Source organism: Colias croceus, chromosome Z (genome assembly GCF_905220415.1).
Source record: "Colias croceus chromosome Z, ilColCroc2.1".
Taxonomy (NCBI): Eukaryota; Metazoa; Arthropoda; class Insecta; order Lepidoptera; family Pieridae; genus Colias; species Colias croceus.
This window is the reverse complement of record NC_059568.1, coordinates 4,367,757-4,375,044: the sequence shown is the minus strand read 5'-3', so window position 1 is coordinate 4,375,044 and position 7,288 is coordinate 4,367,757. Positions and strand designations below refer to the sequence as shown.

The 7,288-nt window shown below is 31.1% G+C and overlaps 1 long non-coding RNA gene across 1 annotated transcript; it reads right to left on the bottom strand.

Moving 5' to 3' along the window:
- Positions 1–6,338: 6,338 nt before the first annotated feature.
- LOC123705290 lies at positions 6,339–7,059 on the bottom strand. Its single transcript, XR_006753292.1, has 2 exons — positions 6,924–7,059; positions 6,339–6,749 (listed from the first exon to the last, which is right to left on the bottom strand). It is a non-coding gene; the product is annotated as an uncharacterized LOC123705290 (long non-coding RNA).
- Positions 7,060–7,288: the final 229 nt, after the last annotated feature.

The following is a 7,288-nucleotide window of genomic DNA, read 5'->3' as shown; positions in this document are numbered from 1 at the left end:
AGATTTTAACTTGGAACTGGTTTGTCAAGAAGACAAATGTGACACGAATCGTGAACCCTTACATTAGCAATACAATTTTACAAAAGCCTTAATGTGACCTGAATAATAGATGCTATCACTACATACCTAGTACCTATAAAACAAAGTCGATTTCTCTGTCCCTATGTCCCTTTGTATGCTTAAATCTGTAAAACTACGCAACGGATATTGATGCGGTTTTTTTAATAGATAGAAAGATTCAAGAGGAAGGTTTAAGTATATAATTTATAAGGTCTTAGACAAAGCGGGCGAAGCCGCGGGCGGTAAGCTAGTTAACACATATAATATTATAATACCTACAATAAACTATTATGTGATAACCAATGATGATACCCACGTCCTACACTAAACAAAATTAAAAACTTGAAATGTAACGCGGGTCGCTGATGAAAGAAAAGTGCGGAAGCCATCACCGCTATTATCACAGGAATCTTGACAACAACATAGCCCAATTCAGAACAAAATTTCGCCAAAATTAATATGAACATATTCTTTCTCGATAGTAGTAAGTAATAGTTAACACAATATTATAATTTTCTTAATTTTTCATATTATACCTATTGACGTGGACACAGTAATTTTACAAATTACTTAGTAGGCCGTGATTACCTAAACACACTGTATAATATACTTTAACATCATATTTTAATAGCAAACTGTTTTTATAATCGATGAGTAATATGGTAATAATATGTTTATAATGTATAAAGGTATTTCAAATGATGTCAATGATTAGGTACATAATCGCATTTTATCAATTACTTCCTGAGTCCTGACCCTTATTGTTTACTAATTATAATATTACATGAGATGAACTTCCTCGTAGTAATATTGTACGTAATACATAATGTGCTTCTATAAATATATAATAGCTTTTCATTTTTCATTACTCTTCTGACTGACCGGTTGGTTTGGTTGGTAGTAGCCCTACCTTTCAAGCCAGAGGTCGTGGGTTCGATTCCCACCCGGGGCAAATATTTGTGTGATGAATATAGATGTTTGCTCTGTGTCTGGGTGTTAATTATCTATAATATAAGTATTTATTTATAATTATATATTATGTATGTTTATCAGCCATCTGGTTTCCATAACACAAGCGAAAGCTTAGTATGGGATAAGTTCGTGCCGTGTGTGAAAATTGTCCTGAAATATATAATATAAAATCACTATCAATACGCTTTTCACTGATGGGCATGAAAAATAGATGGTGGCCGAGTCTCAGATCTACCCAATAAATAGGCACACAAAATTTCATTGGAATCCCAGCAATTTCCAGTCCATGACATGAGCATAGAGGAGCATGCGGTAACTATGATTGTGACTAGAAAATATAGAGATAGATGGATGTATCTACCTTTAAAACTCTAGACACATAGAAAATAGAAAGATTGATAGATATAAAACAAAGAACCTGTTCGCGATTAACTCAAAAACTACTGCACCAATTTAGACTTAGTAGATAGATTAGGTAATAGGTATTTATCCTAATTAATAATAAAACATACTTACATAATATTATTATTTATTGAAACTACCTCCCTATTAGGCTATAGAACCATGGTACCTAGAACCTTTAGAAAAAAATATTTGAGTGTGTATTATGAATGCTTTTTTGGATATCTTAGTAATATGTATTAGTAGATGCTCCGCGCGGTTTCACCCCCGTGGCTTAGGCTCCACTCCTGTGGTCGTAACGTGATGATATAATATAGCCTATAGCCTTCCTCGATAAGTAAGCTAGGTATCTAACAGCGGAAGAATTTTTCAAATCGGACCAGCATTTCCTGAGATTAGCGCGTTCAAACAAACAAACTCTTTAGCTTTATAATATTAGTATATGTCGTGGCCATGTCGTATAGATTAAGTGTTTCGATTCATTCTTTCTTTCATTATATATCTATTATGCCACGTGTTTGATATAAGAAATCCTCAGTAGGTATTACAAGTTATGACGTCGTTATATTACAACATTTGAATGATTCATTAATTATAATGATGGCCACAATGTACAAAAAAAAGAACTAGGAAAGTTATTAATAGACATTTTATGTGTAAACCTAAGGTATTAGATTTGTGTCGTGCCATGGTTAAATTGTTCTTTTAAAATATATATAATATACTTACCTCTATAAAATAGCTTTTTATTGTTTGTTTTCTAGTTTCTTATTGTTTCGTTTGTTTATGTCCAGATTATAGCATTTATAGCCATCCCTGTAACAAACCTGTCATCAGCTTGATCTTTGTTTGTAGTGACACTTTTGTTAAAGCTTTTCCTGTGGTCAAATATATCTGTTGGACTCAATTTCTTCGAATTTTTTATTAAATCTTACATTCATACTTACTTGAGATTATTAGCACGTGGAGATCAATAATTTTTTATTATGGCAAAAATTTTTTTTTCGGACATATGACGTCAAATAAAATCAAATTGAAATATCGATATTATACAAGTAATTCATTGAAATATTGTCGGGATCACTAAGTGGATTTTCAGATCGGCTCGCACATTCATCACGTATATTGAAGGTACTGGGCTATTAATTCGAGAGCCCGAAAATATTACACCTACACAATTAGGTACATATACCTACATAACTATTGTTCAAATTAGAAACAAATTGATTTGTTTCTCTTCAATATAAGTTCCCAAGAAGGACTGTTCTCAATTCAAAGTTTAAGTTAGGTAAACAAAAAAAATATAAGTAAAACTAAGTAATTATAGCTCATCAAAAAAATATAAGTAAAACTAAGTAATTATAGCTCATATAATGTAGTTTCACTTACATACATAATTATTTAAATTTGAGGTTATCTATTTTTTAATAGAACACACAATACAGAGGAGCTTGTAACTACCTAAGAAAATCCGCGAGGAAAGGTGTATTACTAGCTGTATTATTTTCTACATAATATATTTATTACTATGTTTCCGCCCGCGGCTTCGCCCGCGCAGTCAAAGAAAAACCCGCATAGTTCTCGTTCCCGTGGGATTTCCGGGATTGCGTCATTTTCCCGGGATAAAAAGTAGCCTATGTCCTTTCTCGAGTATCAAAATATCTCCATACCAAATTTCATGAAAATTGATTCAGTATAGTTTAGGCGTGATTGAGTAACAGACAGACAGACAGAGTTAGGTACTTTCGCATTTATAATATTAAGTATGGATTATAACAATTACCAGCGGCCCCGGCGAACGGTGTTCTGCCTTACTTATATATTAGGGGTATGAAAAATAGATGATGGCTATGATAAAACTTCATGAGAATCGGTCCAGCAGTTTTGGAAGAGTATGCTTACTAACTATATAATAATATAATATTCAATATTTCATGCTCCTCATCCAATTACACCACAAAAATATTCAGTCTAATTAAATAAATCTAAAATGGAAATTACGAATAGGTAAAGTACCTATGTCAGGTTGCGTTGCGCAGTCTACCTATTTACTTGTTGATGTTAGCATTTATATTATTTATCATTTTTTTTCAGTAGATATTATTTTCTAATGGACTTGACTTGTAAATCGTAGATATAGATACATAATATTATAATACCTACATTATCTTAGGTTTAAAAATTATTAATTCGTTTTATGAAAAATTTAGATTGTAATAATTATGCAATTTTATAATAGTAAAGGTACTTAAAATATGCAACTTTGGAACAGTAGAAAAAACATAAACATTATAATGTAAAAATATTATCCAGTTAGGTACTATCAAATACCTACCTACTACGAGGATACCTCTTTTTACATATTTTGTAACCTTACTAAGGTGCTTACCCGAATATAAGGAAATTTCTGGCAAATGTAAGGAGGATACATTTATAATTTTATAGCATCTTGATTCTTGACACATTTTATCATGGAAAATTACATTATCTTTTGGAATTTACTAATCCTTTGTATTAAATGATGGATGTAGGTACCTATATGTTATTATATTCACCAATCATCTCCATTAAGTACCTTACCTATTAATATTGTACCTTAGAAATTAGAATCATTGAATTACTGTAGTAATAATAGCTAAATGCTTTGAATACATAAACCTATTATATAAACTGACGTCTATAATATTATATTGTAAAGATTTTAAAAGCAAAATATAGATATAAGTATGTATGTATGTACGTACCTAGGTAGCTACAATTAATTTAATTCCCCATGCATGTCTCATCCCCGGTCCTAACGGTGCGGCGCCTAGGGCAGCAAGCCAGCAACATAAATTATATAGGTAAAAACTATTTCAAGACTACAAAGATTATAGAAAAAAAAACAAGAAAAAAAAAATGTTGTTTGGTTTTATGAAACCACGGTAAAAGTGAAACTTAGGCACAAAATTATCGTATTTGTACGATAATTATCGTACGGTTCGACCGTCACGCGACATGCGCTACACAGAGCAAAAAGTTTGAGACGATGTAATAAAACACAGAACAGTAATGTTCTTAATGTTCTGTGTAATAAAAGTTTCACTTTAATTAAAAAAGTATCTACTTTTTTAATTCACTGCAGCTCAATTTTTTAACATGTGCAATATAATATTACCTACCTACAAAAAATTTACTTTTATCTAGTTTTATAAAAATTAATATAATATCTGCACACAGCAAAAATTTTAAATTTTAATTTTAATGTTAGTAAGCTAGGTATAAAAAACAATAGATATTTTACACTGGCAATATAATGGTAATTAAACCTTGAATTAAACATATTTATACTTAAATAGGTACTTATATTTTCTTTAATGGCAACTGCCACCACCCACCAAGAAAAAATAAGACCACCCCAAAAATGGCGGCAAATAAATTGAATTGCACACGATGACATTAATTGGTTACAGTAAAACTATGTAATATACCTACCTAATTAGTAATTACCAAATAATAATGTACCATTTTATAAGTATACAGTGACAAATTATATTATTATATAAACAGTGCTAAAATAAATAACAAGCTCTGAAGGCATTTTCGCTTACAATTTAGATGAGAAGGTAAATTCACCAATTCTGTTTAAATCCGAAGAAAATTAGAATTAAGTAAATATACTAAGTAACTAAACCTGCTTTTGTTTTAAAATAGTAAAAACATTTAACCAAATACAGTTTAAACACATCCATTTATAACACAACTCAGTGTTAGTTTAGAATTTAGATGAATTAAGTAACAATTATTAAAAATTTAAATAAGTTTAGTTATAATAATAATTATTATTGTTGGCATCAAACGCAATTTATATAGTATAGCGCCCTCAATTAGAAAACGCTATAACTAACTGTTCTTTTAAAATAGTTCTATAATAAAAACATAGATGGCACTATAACAAGGACAAATAACGCCATCTGTGACGTTATCTAATAAATGAGATTGGGAGAGTCTATGTTGATTTCATTTTGTGTTTATAGATGTCACCAGTGTCATTGTTTTGTTTACAAAACGTTACAGATTTTTGGGAGATTACTCGCGGCTATAAATATTATGAAGATATTTATTCCTAATAATAAATCATGCTTACTGTGTAAGTATGTATAAATTTACCTTGAACTGTGTGTCCATTTGAAATAAAAACGTTTCTATTATAGGTACGGTACCTAATCATATTAATGAATATTGAAGAAATTTGGTGAAAACTGGAAAGCTTCCGAGATTAATTATTGAGAGTTTGGATTTAAGGATAATGGGATACACCCAATATGTTAAGGTAAGTTTACATTGCATAAAATTATTCTGATAATATGGACTTTGATTTGTAAAAGCGTCGTTTTGTAAATATCCTAGATCCTCTCATTTCAAAGTGCAGGTCGGGGTGAGTGACCTTTGTAAAGTTTGGTTATGGGGAGACCGACATAAGTCCCTATGCAAGCGTTACCATGGTAGCGTGCGACTTTTGCGCTGTGCTCCCAGCGCAAAGTCGCATGAGTCGTAGGTAGGTATTTCAAATATTATTAAATATTATGTATTTAGTATTTACTATTTAGTACATGCACTTTGAGGTTTTGATTCTAATTCCTGAGATAGTGCTTAGAGATTTGTGATAAGTAATAAGACCCTTAATATTATATCTAAAAAAAAAAAAAAAAACTAAGACGAAGAGCTTAGGGAGTTAAAAATGTACTTTATGTATTCTTTATTAACCCGCCATTGGTGACGTGAATTTGACTTACACCGTTGGTGACCCCGGTCTCACGCACCGGGGTTTTTGACTACGAGTTTTTCTGTAATTTACAGTTCATGCTTCTTTTTATTGGGATAGATATAAAATTTGATGTTTTATTGTCAATAAAACATAGGTATTTCATAAATCAAATCTCTTTTATTAGCATAAGACAATATCTTTGAAATAACTAAAATTTTCAAGTATTTTAACAAAGGTTTTTTAAAACACAAAAATAAAACAACAATGTTAATTATTTAACAATAAAATTAGGCTTAGTCAGTCTTATGACATTGAAAACATAAAATGAAGTAACATAAATGGTAATACTTCGACCAAAAAAATAAATATACAATACTAAAATCACTCATCTTTAACAGCCAAACAACTAGAGCAAGTTGGTACCTACTACGTGCGATCTGGTTCGAAATTATCTGGTTCGAAGTCACTTCCAGATTCAATTTCCAATGACGTTTGTAATCTATCCTCATCAGATACTGCTTCTTGCAAAAGAGCCTCGAGACGACGCTGATTTCTTTCGTAAGGCATGCTGAGACAATGTTCACAATTTGAACAAAAAACACAGAATTTCTTGTAAAATATCGATCAAATCTAGCAAAACAATTACTTATAATAGAATTATATGATTAAACTATAAATTACAACAACAGCTTTAACAAAATGAGGAAAATAAAAAAAAATACACAATAACCATTTGACTTACTTAGTTGGTGACGCCGGTCTCACGCACCGGGTTGATCCTCAAACTCTGTAACCTGCGCCCGCATCGCTCTCGCGGGATAGACTAGCGGTAGGGGGCGCGAAATTAGGCAGCTACTCGAAACCACAGTGTAATTCGATAAACGGTGACAAAAATATTTAGGTTTCTTTGACTGCCCGGTCTCACAGACATATAAGGTCACCAATGGCGGGTTAAAATAGGTACAATGTGCGATGCTATTATTACCTATCAAATTCGTTCCATTTTAATTTAATTTACTTTTTTCACAATAGGTGCTAAAATGAATTATATTCATTTAACTCTTAAAAAAAGGTATCCTAAGTAAATAGATAATCTGTTATTGTAAC